General features: G+C 36.9%; 2 long non-coding RNA genes across 4 annotated transcripts; one reads left to right on the top strand and one right to left on the bottom strand.

Annotated features, from left to right (window-relative positions):
• Positions 1–9,507: 9,507 nt before the first annotated feature.
• LOC140884129 (uncharacterized) lies at positions 9,508–15,554 on the bottom strand. Of its 3 annotated transcripts, XR_012150555.1 has the most exons (8): positions 15,226–15,554; positions 14,993–15,134; positions 14,543–14,638; positions 11,550–11,691; positions 11,100–11,195; positions 10,092–10,211; positions 9,623–9,806; positions 9,508–9,553 (listed from the first exon to the last, which is right to left on the bottom strand). It is a non-coding gene; the product is annotated as an uncharacterized lncRNA (long non-coding RNA). The 3 variants fall into 3 exon arrangements; XR_012150554.1 differs by lacking the exons at positions 14,543–14,638; positions 14,993–15,134; positions 15,226–15,554 and adding an exon at positions 11,783–12,079 and having other exon boundaries at positions 10,092–10,208; XR_012150553.1 differs by lacking the exons at positions 14,543–14,638; positions 14,993–15,134; positions 15,226–15,554 and adding an exon at positions 11,783–12,078.
• A 1,641-nt stretch (positions 15,555–17,195) lies between these two features.
• LOC140879270 (uncharacterized) lies at positions 17,196–19,282 on the top strand. The gene is made up of 3 exons (XR_012149379.1): positions 17,196–17,395; positions 17,509–17,583; positions 19,023–19,282. It is a non-coding gene; the product is annotated as an uncharacterized lncRNA (long non-coding RNA).
• Positions 19,283–19,944: the final 662 nt, after the last annotated feature.

Below are 19,944 nucleotides of genomic sequence, written 5' to 3'. Positions count from 1 at the left end.
CCATTCAAAAATATGACAACGCCAAAATGAAGCCAGGGGAAACCATGGCTGAATTTGATGAACGGTTCAGTAGTATCATCTGTGATCTTATTGCTTTAGGTAAAACTTATACTAACCGTGAAATTGCTGTGAAGGTTATGAGAGCTCTGCCCAAAGAATGGGAGATCAAGACAGTGGCCATGAGAGAGTCAAAAGACTTGAGCAAGGTTGAACTGCATGATCTCTTTGCAGATCTCAAAGCCTATGAGTTCGAGCTCAACATGAGAACAGAAGATGAACCATCTACTTCTCAACCAACCAAGGCCTTAACCTCAACCGTGATATGTCCACCGGTCGAGGAAGCTCCAAAGAGATCAGCTGAGCAAATCAGCAATGAAGCCATGACACTCTTTGTCAAGAAATTTGGTAAATTTATGCGTAAAAACAATTCTAAATTTAAAAATTATCATAAATCGGACCATACAAACGATGGTCCTACTTGTTTTAACTGTGGAAAGCCAGGCCACTTCATTGCAGACTGCACCAAGCCTAAGAACAATGATCAGAAGCAATTCTCCGAAAGAAGAAGGGGTAAGGAGGATAAAAGGACGTTTAGAAAAAGAAGAGACCAAAGGGTTCTAGTAGCAGACGAAAGCAAAAACAAGTGGGCTGAGTCTGACTCTGACAACTCCAATACCGGAAGCTCTTCAGATGACAGCGATGATGAAAAAGTGGAATGCCTTATGGCCGACATCGAAGAAGAAGCTGAGGAGGTATTTGACTTTGGCTCACCTGAATTTACTCACAGTGATTTAGTTACTGCTTTACACGAAATGGCTAATGAATACAAAGCATTATCCAAGGAGTTCGAGGAAGTAAAGGCAGAAAGAGCTGACCTAAAAGATAAGTCAAGCAAATCAAGCTGCATGCAGCAAAAAGAGCTTGATGGTCTTAAGGTCAAGCTAAGTCTGCTGGCTACTGAGAACGACACCTTGAAAAGAGTATTCCAAGCTACCTTGATTGAGAATAAAAAACTACTTGAAACCATTAAGGCTTGGAATAAATCTTCGGTAACCATTGACAAGATTCAAGAAATCCAAAGACCGGTACATGATAAAACCGGTCTAGGGTTTGGAACAAATGAACAGTCTATGGAATCCTGTATTCAGTCAAGCCTGGACAAAGGCAATCTTAACAAAATAAGATTTGTCAGGTCCAGCACGATATATGAACACGATAAGTGCAGCTTTGACAAAAATCAGAAAGTATCGAACGAACGAAGCTCTAAGCATAGAGGGCTGGGATATGTGGATCCCCAGACCTCTAATCAAAGAGGAACTTGGATCAAACCAAAACCTAATGAAAGAAGAAAGGGAAACCAATCTAATTTCAAAAGGCCATGGAATGAGTCTAACTACTCTAAGAAAAGATGGTCAAAGGAGAAGCCTTACCAGTACTTTAATTGCAGGCCAGTTCAAAAGAGGTACAGGCTAACTGATGAAAATAAAAAAGGCAAGCAGCACACAGCAACCTCACAAGCACACACATTTACTGCCTATCGACCGCACAGATTTCTGGACACACACACGGGCAAACCTGTAAGGGTGTTCCAGGTGTGGGTCCCGAAAGGGCTAATCCGACCTGGACCCTACTAGATATGGGTACCAAAAGTTCTTCACTCTTTGCAGGTACTAAAAGTCCAAACGGGCGAGAAAACCACTTCTATCAAGGACACTACCTGGTATTTAGATAGCGGTTGCTCACGACACATGACAGGGAATCCAGAACTTCTAACAGAAGTGGTGTTGTGCAAAGGACCAAAGATCAGCTTTGGAGACAACTCCAAAGGTAAAACCGTGGGTAAGGGTAAGATCATCCATGGTAACATCATTATTAAAGATGTGTTACTTGTTGACAAACTATGCTATAATTTGATAAGTATTAGTCAACTATGTGACAATGATCATTCGGTCGAGTTTCACAAACACACTTGCCTCATAAAAAATGACAAAGGTGAGACTCTTATGACCGGTGTACGAGACCTAAACACCTACAAGGTAAACTGGTCTTGCTCACATATTTCTTCACCTACTTGTCTTACTGCTCATCATGATAAACATTGGTTGTGGCATAAGCGATTAAATCATCTAAATTTTAAGTCCATTTTTAACCTGAGGAAGCATGATTTGGTTTCTGGTCTGCCCGAAGGAGATTTTATAAAAGACAAAGTTTGTCCTGCTTGTCAACTAGGAAAGCAGGTGAGAGCAACTTTTAAAAATAAAGGGTGTATGTCTTCTTACAAATGTTTAGACTTACTTCACATGGACCTATTTGGTCCTATACCAGTAAGAAGCATAGGGGGAATGAGATATGCTCTTGTTGTTATAGATGACTTTTCTCGATTTACTTGGGTCATCTTTCTCTCTTCAAAAGATCAAACTGCACCTCACCTGATTAAGCTTTTTAAACGCTTGCAAAATGAACAATCTACTGTGATAGATAGAATCAGGAGTGATAGAGGGACTGAATTTTTAAACACCACTCTTATGACTTATCTAGATGATCAGGGAATCAAGCATGAGTTGTCAGCTGCTAGATCCCCACAGCAAAATGGGGTGGCTGAAAGAAGGAACCGTACTTTAAAAGAAGCAGCCAGAACTATGATTGCTGATTCAAATGTTTCTCAAAGACTTTGGGCAGAAGCAGTTAACACAGCTTGCTATACTCAAAACAGATCTATGATTAATAAACGATTTAACAAAACTCCATATGAGATCTGGAATGGCACAAAACCTGATATTTCTTATTTCAAAATTTTTGGGTGCAAATGCTTTATCCACAACAATGGCAAAAACCATTTGACAGCCTTCGATGCCAAAGCAGACGAAGGAACTTTTATTGGTTACTCAGCCGTTAGCAGAGCTTATCGAGTGTTCAATCAAAGATCACTAACGGTCGAGGAAACCATTCATGTTGTTTTTGATGAATCTACTCTATGTACAGAACAAACTCAAGGGAGCATAAATGATCTGAGTCACAGACTGGAAAACACAAATCTACAGGAAGAGAGTGACAGTGATCTATATCCTCCAAAGAAGGATGATCCAGTTCCCTCTACCGGGTGTGATCAAACAAGGCCAGAAGTGGATCCACCGGTTGATAACAATCCTCCAGCCAATGATGATCCAGTAAACGAGGACGTTCATCAACCAATTGATGACAACCCTTTAGGGAATTATTTTAGGTGGAACAAAGATCATCCACCTGGGTTGGTCATAGGTGACCCTTCTGCTCCTCGAAAAACACGTGGTCAAATGATTAATGAATTCTTGCATGCCGCTTTCATATCTCAGGTAGAGCCCAAGAAAATAGATGAAGCTCTATCAGATGCCAGCTGGATTGAAGCTATGCAAGAAGAGTTGAATCAATTCACCCGCAACAATGTTTGGCATCTAGTTCCTCGACCGAAAAATCAAAATGTGATTGGAACTAGATGGGTGTTTCGTAACAAGCTCGATGAACATGGCACTGTTGTGCGTAACAAAGCTCGACTTGTTGCTCAAGGATTCAGACAAGAAGAAGGCATAGACTTTGAGGAATCCTTCGCGCCAGTTGCAAGACTAGAAGCAATCCGCATCTTTCTTGCTTATGCAGCCTTCAAGAATTTTAAAGTTTATCAAATGGATGTGAAGTCTGCATTCCTCAATGGTCTACTTCAAGAAGAGGTGTACGTTGAACAACCACCAGGTTTTGTCAATCCTACTCATCCTCAATATATCTATAAACTTGACAAAGCTCTCTATGGATTAAAACAAGCACCGCGTGCTTGGTATGACACTTTGCTAAAATTTTTACTGGAACATGATTTCCAAATTGGAACGGTCGATAAGACCCTGTTTAAATTTGTAAAAGGTGATCATGTGTTACTAGTACAAATTTATGTTGATGACATTATATTTGGGTCAACTAACCCCAAGTTGTGCTCAAAGTTCTCTAAACTGATGAAGGAGAAGTTTGAAATGAGCATGATGGGCGAGCTAAACTTCTTTCTTGGACTTCAAGTAAAGCAACTTGAAACTGGAATATTCATCAATCAGTCCAAGTATGCCAAGGAATTGGTAAAGAAGTTTGGAATGGAACAATGCTCAACTGTATCTACCCCCATGAGTACATCAATTAAGCTTGATAAAGATGAAGGGGGAATTCCGGTCGAAGTAACCATGTATCGAGGCCTTATTGGTTCACTGCTCTATTTGACTGCCAGTCGACCGGATATCATGTATTCAGTTTGTTTATGTGCTAGATTTCAAGCCGCACCTAAGCAATCTCATTTCATTGCTACCAAACGAATACTTAAATATATTAAAGGAACTACTAATGTGGGTCTTTGGTATCCCAAAGATTCAAATCTTAATCTTATTGGCTATTCAGATGCAGATTATGCAGGTTGTAGAATTGATCGCAAAAGTACAAGTGGCACATGTCAATTCCTTGGAGATAGACTAATTTCGTGGTCAAGTAAGAAGCAGACATCAATTGCTACCTCGACCGCCGAAGCAGAATACCTTGCTGCTGGGAGCTGTTGTGCTCAAATACTCTGGATTCAACAGCAGCTTAATGATTATGGGATTCGGTCGAGTAAAGCTCCAATCTACTGTGACAATACAAGTGCCATAGCCATCACTCACAATCCAGTGATGCACTCTCGGACAAAGCACATTGATGTCAGGCATCACTTTATCCGAGATCATGTCTTAAAGAAGGAAATCAGGCTGGAATACATCTCTACCGATCAGCAAGCAGCAGACATATTCACCAAGCCTCTACCGGACGCTAAGTTTTCATATTTTCGAAATATTCTTGGCTTAGTAGATTTAAGTTAGTATGCATGTGTTTAGGGGGAATGATTGTCAATATGACATTAATAGATTAGCTGTTACGATTGCCATAAATATTGGCATATCATCCGCCTTTAACTAGTCTCTGACAGGCTTCGTACTAGCAGCTTGGTGCTTTGAACCAAATGACATTAATTGAGGCGCCGTGATTATGCACTTCAAAACTTTTTGAATTTCAAAAATACTTTTCATGACGTCACCCTATGGCCCATAGGTTCCTATATATACTTCTTTACACTCGTATATCAATCTTTCACCTTTGCTAAAAGCTTTCATATTGTATTAAACGCTCCATCGAATTACTCTCAAGCTCTTGCTTACTCTTTGCTCGAGTTCTTATCTACAGATATCATGTCGATCCAGAAGACTTGCCTTGCCATCAACTTTGATTCCGTTGTTAAGGCAAACAACGCAGGAATAACTGAGGTCTTCACCATGCTTGAAGCCTCTGGACTAAAGAAATTTCTGGAATGCAGCGCCATCTGCGATTTGCCTATTTTGAAGGAGTTCTTCGCAACCGCTCAAATCGAGCATGGGACTATCAAATGCTTGATTAAGACAGAGGTCTACTCCTTCAATCAGAAGTTCTTCGCCAGCACATTTGATCTGCCCTCCAGGGGTTTGACAAAATGCACGGATCTTCCAGATGGTAACTGCTCTTATTGGTTGAAGGAGTTCTCAACTACTGATGCTCCGATCAAACTGCCGGCCCAGAAGACATCTCTCAAAGCTCCATTCAGGCTACTGACTAATATCGTGGCCAAGAATCTTCTGGCCAAGGCTGGATCTTACGACAAGGTGACGCTGGAGAAATTTCAATACATGGCTTGTATTGCCTCCAAGATCAACATAAACTGGTCAGACATTCTGTTCAATATTCTATGTGAAATGATCAGGGGCAAAGGGCAATCCGAGGGATTTGCTTTGCAAATCTGCCACATCTTGGGCGTCCTTGGAGTGGACTTTTCCAAGACTGAGCCTCTGCATCCCACCAAATGGCTCAACAAGTCTACGATTCTCAAATTCCTGAACAAGAAAGAGACTGCGGTCGACACCTTGCCCTCAACCGCAAAGGTTATTGCTATCCCTCAACCGCTTTCAACGGTTCCGGTCGTGGCCAAACCAGTCCATACCAAAAAGTCTGCCAAGCGTCAACTGATCATCGAATCTGACTCTGAAGATGAATCACGTGAGAATGTTCCACTGATTCAAGCCTTCAGCAAGTCATCCCCTTCGGTCTCCAAAGCAGCTGTGTCATCCACGCCTGCAGGCGAGAAGAAGAGGCAGCACAAGAAGCTAAAGTCTCTTTCTGGACTTGCTCCTACCCTGCCAACGGTCGAGACTACTACCGTTGTTGCTTCTACTGCTCCTCGTCCTACAAAAGGTGTGATAATCCGGGAAGGTGCCTCATCAGCTCCTGAGGTCACTCTAGCTGATCCCAAAGACAAAGGGAAAGGTGTGATGATCTACACACCCAAGGCTCAACCAGCAGCTACGATAGAACTCAATATGATCATCTCTCACGTGCTCCGTACTGTCAAGCGTCATCTACAACGTTTTGACAGATGGCATCACTCCCGCACTCACTTGACACTCGCTCAAATATTTCCTAAATGGAAATCTCTAAACGTCATTGAGCAGAAGATGCTTCTATTTGCTGATACTGAAGACATCGTGGAGGCTCTGGGAAGAAGACATCTCATAGACTTGAAGCTTCGAGGAAGCCTGCTATCACTGCTAATTAATGAGCGTGTCAAGAATTTCAAATCCAAGAGTCCTACCGCTGCCGATGACTTTGTGATTTTGACTGGACTACAGGATAGTCTACGTCAAATCACTCAACTACTTCAGCACTTCCAAGCTCTCAACAATGTCAAAACACCAGCTTCAGCAGCCTGTTTACAAGCTTATGTGCTGGAAGCACAAGTGATGATGAAAACCTTTCTCACTCAAGATCAGGGTGAAGAAGACGTCTATGCTCTCCCTTCTTCAGATGGGATTCTGACCGATCTCATCACTGCTGACCTCTTTCAATCATATGCTCTAAGATCGAGTGTAGCAGCATCTTCATCGGTCGACCCCTCCTCAACCGCAGTCCAAGCAGTTACTCAACCGGAAGCAGTTGTGATTGCTCACTCCTCTCCCGTGACGACCGCTCACACTTCTCCCGGTCATTCACAAGATGTTTTAGAAGTGGTTGCACAAGAGATACCTGTCACCTCTGTGACAGAGGCTCCTTGCAGTAGTGAAGCAACAGTGCCCCCAACGGAGATATCAAGCACTATTGTATCACCTGCATCTCCAGAACAGCAAGTGACTGATGCTGATCCAGCACTTCAACCGTCTCCATCTACTGAAAAGTTTATGGAAGATCTCATTATGGATGAACCAAGTGCTGATCCTGGTACTCCACCAACCATATTGGCTGCAGTCGAAACTATTACATCTCCAACTGTACCATTATTGGAAGGTCCATCGGGTAGCTCTCCAGCAAATTCACCCGTACCACATCATCGTGAGTCTAGCCCGGTTTCACCAAGAAATGACCCAGAAGGGCAAATGCTTCAGACTGATGATTCTTTAATTGAAGCCATGGCCGCAGCTCTAGATCATACCTTGATAAATCGGCTTCATGAGCTCATGCAAACGGTTAGGTCCTTCTCTCAAGACATAACAAACTCATCCTTATCGGTCGATAATTCACGCCAGACGATGATTCGGCATTTCGAGACCGTGTCTCGAGACCTTGCTCGTCTGTCCACAGAGATCACTAATCATCATCGCACTCAAATCAACACGCTCTCTACCGTCTCCGAACAAGTTATCCGATCCGAAAATCGCCTTCATAAGCAGTTGAATGATCGGATGGACACTATGCAAGCCACTCTACTTGCTCAAATCGATGCAAAAATAGACACTATGCAAGCCTGCATTGGCACTCAACTCACTGAGGTCATCCTTCGGCTCAACCAAGGTGATGCCAAAAAGGGGGAAGAAGAGCAACGTAGAGCAGCAGAGGCAAGAAGACGTGAAGAAGAGTCCAGAAGAAAAGAAGAAGCCGACAGAAGAAGAAGAGAAGGCGATAGGTCAGGAGGAGCCAGTTGGTTCAAAAGATGAACAACTTATCTCTTCTTTACTTATCGCAGCCGCATCTTATTTTTTTTCTGTAGGTGTAATAAAAATGCTTATTGTACTTAATGAAATTCATTCTCTCAATGAAGTTCATTTTAATGCTTTCATATTGTTCTTGGAGCACTTAAGTTTTGTCATCACCAAAAAGGGGGAAATTGTTGAATCCGATATTTTGGTGATAACAAACAACAACTCATTGTATAGGAATGTGCTGCCAACCATTGTATTTCAGGAATCTACTACAACTTCTACCGGAAGCTTGTCAACCGCCTTTGCTCTCGACCGGCTGAAGTCACAAGCCTATCGACTGGCTATCAAAACCAGCAGAGGATAAATCTATCTACCGGAAGCTTGTCAACCGCCTTTATCTCTCGACCGGTTGAAGTCACAAGCTTATCGACTGGTTATTCAAACCAGCAGAGGACAAATATCTCTACCGGTAGAATGCCAACTGCCTATCTAGATATCTCGAGACAAGTACCTGTGACAAGATGTTCTTTGCAGGATCTTTTATTAAAAGCAGAACCGGCGTTTCAGAAGATTTGTTGACTCCTGCAAATCAAGACAAGAGGTTGTACCAAAATGACAAAAACACAGAATGACTGCAGATAAAGCATTCGACCGTTTATTCCAGTTTTGGACCCTGGAAGTTGTCTGCAGTGTACGATCCTCATGCAGAATCATCAATGCATTTATGAGCATTAAATGTGCATTCAATGCAGCATCAGAACGTTCAAAATAAAGACGTTGATGATTGACCTATATAAAGGGAAGATTGCTCAAAAAGAAAACATACAACGTGAACAACAAGTGATACGAGACAACGAAGAGAGACAAGCAACTCAGAAAAATTTCAATCACTTGACTAATATCAGAAGTCCTCATCTGATATACCTGAGCACACTTACAAGATCATTCATCTGCTGCTCAAATAAACCCTCGCCTACAGTTCACATATCTGATCGACAAGGATCATCCTAGGGTTTTCAAGCCTCTCGACCGCTCTGCAGTCTGAGAAGCTCAACTCAACTATACTCAGTGTTGAAGAGACTTGAAGCTGCTCTGAAAGCTTCCACCAGTCTGATAAGAACTGAGAATCTTATCTGTGTAAATCTAGGAGTTTCGGATTAGGCATTGGATAAGTCCTAAGTCTGAAGTGGGTGTATTACAAGACGTTGTAATAACCAAAGTCTTCTAGTGAATTCCTTCCTAAGTGGAAGAAGGGGAGACGTAGAAGGATTAAGCCTTCGAACTTCCATAAAATCGTGCTTTAGCATTTACTGCCATTTATCTTACATCCTGCTCATACATTGCATTATAAACTTTGCATCACTAAAACCTCTGAACTATTTCCGCACTATTTAAAGTTGTTCAAAACGTTTTAGAAGTTGAGAAAACTGATTAAGTGAACTAAACCTCACTTGATCATTTTAAAGAAGAAGAAGAAAAGTTTCAGAGTGTATTCACCCCCCCTCTACCCTCTGAACCGATCCCAACAGACTGTCGTCTATTACGCTGCGCCAATCTCCAATTTAGTTGCTGAGCTGTTGAACAATATTTTTATATTGTAAGTGGAGCAGTTGTATAACTAAATTTTGAATTATATAACATACAATGTTGGTTTGACGTAGAATTTGGGGAAGTGAAATTCATTCTTCTTCTTGCTTGGTAATTTGATCGACGTCGAGCAAGGTAGGATTGTCGTTGTTCTTGGGTCAAAGAATGTATTCTTCGACGCTCAGTTAGTGCTAGCATTTGACGTCTTTCATTATCGTAAGAGTTGGAGTTTGTCATGTCCTACATAGCACCATAGACCAATAGTTACAATTTTTTTTTTGAAATTTTAAGGATTATTTTTACTCATTACTTTGCTCTATCTTTAATTTAATATATTTAAAGAAGAATTCGTAAATATATTGAGATGAAAGCAAAAGTATAAAAACCACTTAAAACAAAAGTAAGAGTATAAAATTATTTAGTTTTGATCTTTTTTTATAAAAATTTTGTCAATATATAAAACTCAAAATAAAAATAGAATGTTTAAAATTATTTGAAATTTGTTGAAAATAAAAATTAAAATACCTGTTGTGACCTTTGTTCTTGATGTGCGATGTCATTTTGGATAGAAATTGTGTTATTGACATAATTGTCAGGTCTATGTTGTCCCGAACCACTGGCCTCCATTTTTAAAAAATTAATCTTCTGGAAGAGAAATATATTAATATCCGAACAAAGCTAACATAAAGTTCAAGGTAAACCGATGTTGACAATATAAAATATAATTAAAATATTTGAAAAAACTTAAAAAATAAGGAATAAATTATGGTAAATTTCATTGTGGTCTATGAACACAAAATTTTAAAAATAAGTGAATTGTAAAGTCAAGATATTACAAAATATTTTAACATTATCAGACTTGCAAAAACATTCTATTAATGTACTGTACGTGAGCAAATTATGATTCAATCCCCTTTACCGCATTTCTTTGAACTTCATGTGGGTTTCATCGCCATTCTTTCCAAAACAATTAATTAAATAATTGTAGGTGACGAACTGATGATATCGGGCTCAAGTTTCTCTTAATTGAGGGTCCTTGAATTAAAATTGAAGCTCCAATGTTCGATATTGGTTTGAAATATTTCAAAATTTACAAAAAAAAATACTATATTGGTTAGAAGCTTTTTTGAAAATATTTTAAAAAATACAATATTGTTTAAAAGCATCAATTAATCTAGCATCGTGAAAGTAATAGAAGATTTTGTGTGGAATCATTCTTCATTACAGAGGAACTTGTATATTTACTTTTTTATGAAAAATTTTCGTAATTATAGATGCCCAGAAATATAAATAAGAACAATACTCCCGTACACCTATAAAAAATCCACGACTTAGAAATTGTTTATGAATTCATCACCATAAATAAAATCTCGTTCAACATGCATAGGCATTAAGATTTGAAAATTCAGAAACTATAGTTCTTTGCATACACAACATTAAATAAGCTCCCAAAGGTAGAAAAATACAAAAAATCGACACAGATTGATTACTTAAAAATGTGAGAAGTAGTAACATCGGATTAACAATTGATACCTGAGCAAGTTAGGTGACGTCAACAGGGCGATCTGAAACGGGCTTATGTACATGAGGATTGGCAGCAGCAGAAGGTCTTGAGGATGCCTGACATGCCTGAGAGCAATCACATATCAATACACAAATGTTCCATTGGAAACAATTCATATGCACTATTGTGTAGCATTATTAAAATGAAAGATTGAGCCATATCTTTTACTAAAGGTAGGCAAAATTCAATATTCTGTTTACATTTCATTCAAGTATAAACATCAGCATTAAAAAATTATATTTTCTATATAAATGTCAAAGCTTTATGTATCATGTAGTTTAATCCAACAACAGCAACCAAGATGTGTAATATTACGAAGCATCAAAAATTTTCAGAAAAATTAAGTAAACACCAACGACGTGTCGATACAATCCCATGTAGAAGAAGAAGCAAAGAAAGACCAAATCGAAGCAAATTACCTTAAATCGTAGTGGGGTTGCTTGTCTGAATAAACTCAGAAACACATTGAAAATCCTTAATAAAATGCTCCGTGAGCCTAAAATCAATTGTTATGGTATGTGAAAGGAAATCAAAGGGAACAAAAGGGAAATTAAAAGAATCCTGCAAGTAACCAAAAAAATTATGATTAAAGACGCAAAGATAACAAAAGCAAAATTAAAACAATCTTGCAAGAACCCAAGTAGAAAATCACATTCAAATCGGCTATCATGAGACGCAGCGTATTCGGAAATGGATTTCGTGCAGAGAATACAGCCGAAGATTTTGATAAGGAATAGTGACGTGGGGTGTTTACTATAAGTATTGGAAGTGGAAAAAACAGACGGTGGAATTGATAATCTGTGAAAGCCGAAGAAGAAGCAACCACCATCTAGGAATTTCGATTGTACTGTTGCACAAAATCTGCCTGTTGCGATTTTTCTGTTTGAGAGAGACGGATGAATTTGACCTAAGGTTTGAATATTGAAGAGAGGAGAGAATAAACCAACTTATCCCAAATAAAATAAAACTTCTTATACACGATCTGAAATTGGAATTTGAAAAATAATCTGAGAAAGGAAAAACGTGAATGGTATCAGGGGCAATTATGGGATATCAAAAATCAGACCAAGACACTACAGTTTTTAAAAGGTGTGTAGACTTAGTAAATAGTAAAAGATTGTTGAATCCGACATTTTGGTGATAACAAACAACAACTCATTGTATAGGAATGTGCTGCCAATCTTTTGTATTTCAGGAATCTACTACAACTCCTACCGCAACTGTCTAAACCCTTCAAGTTATCTACCGGAAGCTTGTCAACCGCCTTTGTCTCTCGACCGGTTGCAGTCACAAGCCTATCGACTGGTTATTCAAACCAGCAGAGGATAAATCTATCTACCGGTAGAATGCCAACTGCTTATCAAGATATCTCAAGACAAATACTTGTGACAAGACGTTCATTGCAAGATCTTTTATCAAAAGAAGAACCGGCGTATCAGAAGATCTGTTGACTCTTGCATCGAGACAACAGGTTGCACTAAAATGGCAAAAACGCAGAATGGCTACAGATAAAGCATTCGACCGTTTATACCAGTTTTGGACCCTGGAAGTTGTCTGCATTTAAAGAAGTGTACGATCTTCATGCAGAAGCATCAATGCATTTATGAAGCATTAAATGTGCATTCAATGCAGCATCAGAACGTTCAAAATAAAGACGTTGATGATTGACCTATATAAAGGGAAGATTGCTCAAGCAACATGAAAAATCTCAATCAACTCAATCACTTGAATACTATCAGAAGTCCTCATCTGATATACTGAAGCAATACTTGAGCACACTTACAAGATCATTCACTTGCTGCTCAAATAAACCCTCGCCTACAGTTTACATATCTGATCTTCAAGGATCATCCTAGGGTTTCCAAGCCTCTCGACCGCTCTGCAGTTTGAGAAGCTCAACCGGACTGTATTCATTATTGAAGAGACTTGAAGCTACTCTGAAAGCTTCCACCAGTCTGATAAGAACTGAGAATCTTATCTGTGTAAATCTAGGAGTTTCGGATTAGGCATTGGATAAGTCCTAAGTCTGAAGTGAGTGTATTGCAAGACGTTGTAATAACCAAAGTCTTCTAGTGAATTCCTTCCTAAGTGGAAGAAGGGGAGACGTAGAAGGATTAAGCCTTCGAACTTCCATAAATCGTGCCTTAGTCTTTACTGCATATTTATCTTATATATTGCTCATACATCGTGTTATAACTTGCTTTTGCATCACTAAAACCTTTGAACTATTTCCGCACTATTTAAGTTGTTCAAACCGTTTTAGAAGTTGAGAAAATAGATTAAGTGAACTAAACTTCACTTGATCATTTTGAAAGAAAGAAAATAAGTTTCAGAGTGTATTCACCCCCCCCCCCCTCTACCCTCTGAACCGATCCCAACAAGTGGTATCAGAGCGGGTTCCTTTCTCAACTGCTGATCTAAAGTTTTAAAATCATGACTTCTTTCAACAAAATTCCTATGTTTTCTAAAGAAGATTATGATGACTGGAAAATTCGCATGCAGGCACATCTTGCAGCACAGGACGATGACATGCTATATGTCATAACAGACGGTCCTATCAAAATCATGAAGGTCAACCCAGCTCTAACCGATGGTGCAGGACAAATGATTGAGAAACCAAGAGCTGAGTGGACTACTGAGGACAAAAAGAAGGTCAATCTTGACAATGTGGCCCGGGACATCCTATACAAAACACTGGACAAGAACATGTTCAGCAAAATCAAGTCATGCTCCACAGCAAAGGAGATTTGGGAGAAGCTCACTCAGCTGTGTGAAGGAAATGACCAGACCAAGGAAAACAAGCTCATCATGGCCATTCAAAAATATGACAATGCCAAAATGAAGCCAGGGAAAACCATGGCTGAATTTGATGAACTGATGATATCGGGCTCAAGTTTCTCTTAATTGAGGGTCCTTGAATTAAAATTGAAGCTCCATTGTTCGATATTGGTTTGAAATATTTCAAAATTTACAAAAGAAAATACTATATTGGTTAGAAGCTTTTTTGAAAATATTTTAAAAAATACAATATTGTTTAAAAGCATCAATTAATCTAGCATCGTGAAAGTAATAGAAGATTTTGTGTGGAATCATTCTTCATTACAGAGGAACTTGTATATTTACTTTTTTATGAAAAATTTTCGTAATTATAGATGCCCAGAAATATAAATAAGAACAATACTCCCGTACACCTATAAAAAAATCCACGACTTAGAAATTGTTTATGAATTCATCACCATAAATAAAATCTCGTTCAACATGCATAGGCATTAAGATTTGAAAATTCAGAAACTATAGTTCTTTGCATACACAACATTAAATAAGCTCCCAAAGGTAGAAAAATACAAAAAATCGACACAGATTGATTACTTAAAAATGTGAGAAGTAGTAACATCGGATTAACAATTGATACCTGAGCAAGTTAGGTGACGTCAACAGGGCGATCTGAAACGGGCTTATGTACAGGAGGATTGGCAGCAGCAGAAGGTCTTGAGGACGCCAGACATGCCTGAGAGCAATCACATATCAATACACAAATGTTCCATTGGAAACACTTCATATGCACTATTGTGTAGCATTATTAAAATGAAAGATTGAGCCATATCTTTTACTAAAGGTAGGCAAAATTCAATATTCTGTTTACATTTCATTCAAGTATAAACATCAACATTAAAAAATTATATTTTCTATATAAATGTCAAAGCTTTATGTATCATGTAGTTTAATCCAACAACAGCAACCGAGATGTGTAATATTACGAAGCATCAAAAATTTTCAGAAAAATTAAGTAAACAACAACGACGTGTCGATACAATCCCATGTAGAAGAAGAAGCAAAGAAAGACCAAATCGAAGCAAATTACCTTAAATCGTAGTGGGTTTGCTTGTCTGAATAAACTCAGAAACACATTGAAAATCCTTAATAAAATGCTCCGTGAGCCTAAAATCAATTGTTATGGTATGTGAAAGGAAATCAAAGGGAACAAAAGGGAAAGTAAAAGAATCCTGCAAGTAACCAAAAAAATTATGATTAAAGACGCAAAGATAACAAAAGCAAAATTAAAACAATCTTGCAAGAACCCAAGTAGAAAATCACATTCAAATCGGCTATCATGAGACGCAGCGTATTCGGAAATGGATTTCGTGCAGAGAATATAGCCGAAGATTTTGATAAGGAATAGTGACGTGGGGTGTTTACTATAAGTATTGGAAGTGGAAAAAACAGACGGTGGAATTGATAATCTGTGAAAGCCGAAGAAGAAGCAACCACCATCTAGGAATTTCGATTGTACTGTTGCACAAAATCTGCCTGTTGCGATTTTTCTGTTTGAGAGAGACGGATGAATTTGACCTAAGGTTTGAATATTGAAGAGAGGAGAGAATAAACCGACTTATCCCAAATAAAATAAAACTTCTTATACACGATCTGAAATTGGAATTTGAAAAATAATCTGAGAAAGGAAAAACGTGAATGGTATCAGGGGCAATTATGAGATATCAAAAATCAGACCAAGACACTACAGTTTTTAAAAGATGTGTAGACTTAATAAATAGTAATTATTTTTTTGCAACGGTTTTTAAAAACCGTCGCAAATGTTAAAAATCGTTGCAAGCAAAATCTCCGTTTTTTTTGTAGTAAATAGTGGGGACTGGGACACAAACAAAACAAAAACAAAAAAACATGTAAATTACCGTAGTAAAAATACAATTCACTGTTAACATGAATGTAAATGAAAAACCTACAAATTACGATATTAAAAATGAAAATTTACAGTTAATATAATCAAAATTAGAAAAAATACAAATTACAAGAAAAAAATATAATTATTCATTTTTCTTCAATTCCTAAATACTCTAGTTTACATTATATATTAATTAAAATAAACCAATTTAATATTAATTTAAATAAATTCTGACGTAATTTTTCATTCATCTTTCCAAATCAAAAAACGAACAAAATAAAATTATTTTATTTTACAATATAATTTCTCCAAAATCCAACATAAACCAAAAGGGAAAAAAATTGGGTTCACTATTTTGTTTCATCTTAGATTTTGGTTCATTAAGTTTTCACGTTTCAATTTTTGACTATAACTTTTAACTTTTAGTTATTTTAGTTGAATTATTAACATAACTTTTGATAATTAAAAAATTTTCGATGTCATGTCGATATTTTCTTGTGTCACATCAATACTCTGATTAAATGAGATTGAAATCAAACAAAAAAAAAATAAAAAATAATACATCAAAACTAAACTTCAAAAACTTACCCAATCAAAATCCTATATAGGAAAAATTAATAGCCTAAAAAGTTATTTCTCCTACACTCAAACTAGTCCTTTTATTATTACTTCATTCCATTTAGGGATTGTTTGCAAGCATTTCTACTTTTAAAGAAGTGATTCTAATACTAACTTTTTATTAATCATTTTTGTAGAAACAGAATCAACATCCCACCAATTTTTTTATTTCAATTAAATTAAAAAAAAACCAATGAAAATAGCCAATAGTTGTAAGACACAATACTAATTTTTTTTTAAAAAATTGAAATCCAATAATCACTTTTGTGTTATTGAAACACTCTTTATTATTCGTTATTGGACGGAATTTCCATTTGTGAAACAATAACACACACATATATCTTACTATTTAATAAAGTCTCAACCTCTTATTGTTACTGATTTGGTAATTTATGTGTGTAGACTAAAATACTCTTTAATTTTATTTATTAATAAAAATAATTGAATAACAATATTGTAATTTACATGACTCATTTTAAATTCAGTTTCTCTACTCAAGCCCATGTTCTCTCCACTTTTCTCACTATCCTTTATTTTTTATAGATTATATTTCACACATGTTGTGTGTGCGTGTGTAGCTAGTATAACTTTATTTTCCAAGCAATATTACATAGTTATATTATCTTTACTATATTATAAAAGATTAGAGGCTTATAAAAATCACCCAAGTGAGGACACCATTTTTTATACCATTTTTACCCCGACCCTCATTCACGTTTGCTTCTGATTTCTTATTTCTCATGATCCACCCACTCACCACTCCACTCTTATTCTCCCAACTCTATTGATGCTTCTTCGGTTCCACTCTCCCACCACTATTGAGGTTTCTTCGACTCCAGATTTACGCTTCCTCCCCAAATTTGGCTTCTTTGCGTCCACTATCCCAACGCTATTGAGGTTTCTTCGACTTTAGATTTACGCTTCCTCTCCCAAATTCTGCTCTCTAACGCTACGAATCAATCGATGGTACTTTTCTCTTATAATCCCAGATTTAGTAAAGATTTATTTTTGGAATTCTTTGTTCTTGGTTCTCATTAATGGTTTTCTAATGTGTCCTCTTCCATCCGTCACAACCACAGCGCACCGCCGCCCAATGTCCAGAATAAAAAAATACAAGCGTTGTGCTGGCCGATGCAGATGAACAAAAGCCCCTGGTACTTTGACAGTTGCTAATTTTTATTAAGATTTGAAATTTCTGCTTTTGCACTGATTTCATTAATTAAAATTCGTTAATTTTTTAATATGTGCCGCCAGAAAAATTTTATTCTTTCTCAATTGTATTGCTGAATTTCATCTTACTTTAACATTATTTTTACCAATAAACCATTTACTGTTTAATTATACTTCTTTCCCTAAAAAAATTAAATTTGTATTCAATATTTGTATTTGGAATAGATTTCTTCCGATCGCAATGTATTCATGTTTCTATTCCATGTTAGGAATAAATTCAATTTTTAGTGAAATTTAATTTAATACAAAGATTTTTAAAAAAGCGTAGCAAAATTGCTACAGTTTTTCAAAAACCGTAGTAATGTCTTGTATGGTAAAATCGTTGCAAAACCGTCGTAAAATGCGACAGTTTCTAGAAAACTGTAGCAATGTGTTCCCGACGAACTATTAAGCGATGCCTTCGAAAATCGTTGGAAAAAGCGTCGTAAGTCCACATTTGCGACACAATTTGCTACAAAAAATCGTAGCAATTTTTTTTTTGTAGTGATTAGTGTTTTCCTTTGATCGGAGACCATATTGTTTATCAGAAATTACTTATGTGATCGACATGGATATTTTCATAGATTTTGGAATGAAACTTTGTGATTTTTTTAGAATATTATGTGGCCTTTCAAAAATACATGTCGCCATCTGTGATCACAACAGAAGAAATTTCTCGCTAACAGGATGGTCTCTAATAAATAAAATAAAAAAAAAACAAGTTTCAAGATTGAAAACGAAAATTCATTATTAACATATCAAAATAAAAAAATGTAAATTACAGGATCCATAATTCAGGAATATTAATTTACCTTCATTGTGCATACTTGACCTCTTACACAGAACGATAACTTAGAATATTACAGTCTTTTGAATTCACCTTTTGAATATTACAGTTTCTAGATCATATCACATTCCAAAGCCAATGACATCCAACTTCCACACAAAGAATTATACAAGATGTAAAAATATTGAATTTGTAGATCTTTATTTCACAAGAAGTGAATATGTAAAACCAGCATATAATGTTAGCAACAAAAAGAAAAACCAGCATATAATGTTGTTATAGATAGAAGCTATACCAAAATTTTTGGTTTATACGACATTTTCAACTATGTACGAGGGAAAGGGTAAATTAAGTAGAAAATATTAAATCTATTATTTCTTTGCATTGTATATATATTTGTTTCAAAAATTGGTTATATATATATATAAATGTGAAAGAACATGTCGTGCACATTCCTTTTAAATTATTTCCTAATTGCATTCAATTCTTAATTCTAGAGTTTTGCCTTTCTTAGACAAGTTTTAAATTTGGTGATATTTATTATTACTTCATGGAATTATTTGATTTCTGATTATACATTGTTTTCATGCTTTGTAGGATCTTATTTATGAAAATATATTGAAGATCTATAAAAGGTAGTGCATGGACCGATCAGAACAGACGAGAGACAAGAGAGTGGAACATTGAGAGCAAAATACATAAATAATTCACTACGAAAATTCTGGAGCTTTGAAGATCGATTGTTGAAGAATTTCTGGAGTGTTCGTCGCTGTTACACTGTGTTTTCGAGAAGTGTTGGAAACACTGAAGAACACACGAGTGAAGTGTTGTTCTGAAAGTGGATCCTTGGTTTTTGTTTTTCGGCTTAGAACTTTCTATTGGTTTATTATTCTAGTTCTTACTAGTTTTTAGGAAGTCATTTATTTTCTCAATCTGTTGAGAAAATTAGATTTTTAATAAACAATAACTAGTTGGGTTTTGTAAAATGATTTGATTTTCTAGTGATTATTTCGCCATAAGGCATCGCACAAGTATTTAATACTTGTGCATAAATATCTTCGTGTTATTTACTGTTATTTATTTATTCCGTTGCATAGTGTTTTCTTGAAGTGTTGACAACACTGAAAGATAACACAATCTCTTAAAGTCAAAAAGTTATTTCTGGTATTTCTGTGATTTCAGACTGTCCAAACCTAACAAGTGGCGTCAGAGACATTCACTTGACGATACTAAGTGTGATTCTATTTTTGTGTTTGACAGGACATCACAATGGAGATACCAGGAACTGCTCAACGTCCTCCAATATTGGATGGATCCAAATACACTATCTGGAAAGTCAGGATGCGTGTCTACATCAAGTCGATTGATGAAAAGGTCTGGCAACGTGTGCTACAAGGCTGGAATCCACCAAGGAGAACTGATGGAGAAGGAGATTTTCTCCTCAAACCAGAAACAGACTGGAATGCCGATGAAACTGCTTCTTCGAATATGAACAACAAAGCCCTTAATGCTATATTTA

This window comes from Henckelia pumila, chromosome 2, assembly GCF_033568475.1.
Source record: "Henckelia pumila isolate YLH828 chromosome 2, ASM3356847v2, whole genome shotgun sequence".
Lineage (NCBI taxonomy): Eukaryota > Viridiplantae > Streptophyta > Magnoliopsida > Lamiales > Gesneriaceae > Henckelia > Henckelia pumila.
This window is presented reverse-complemented; position numbering and strand designations above follow the sequence as displayed.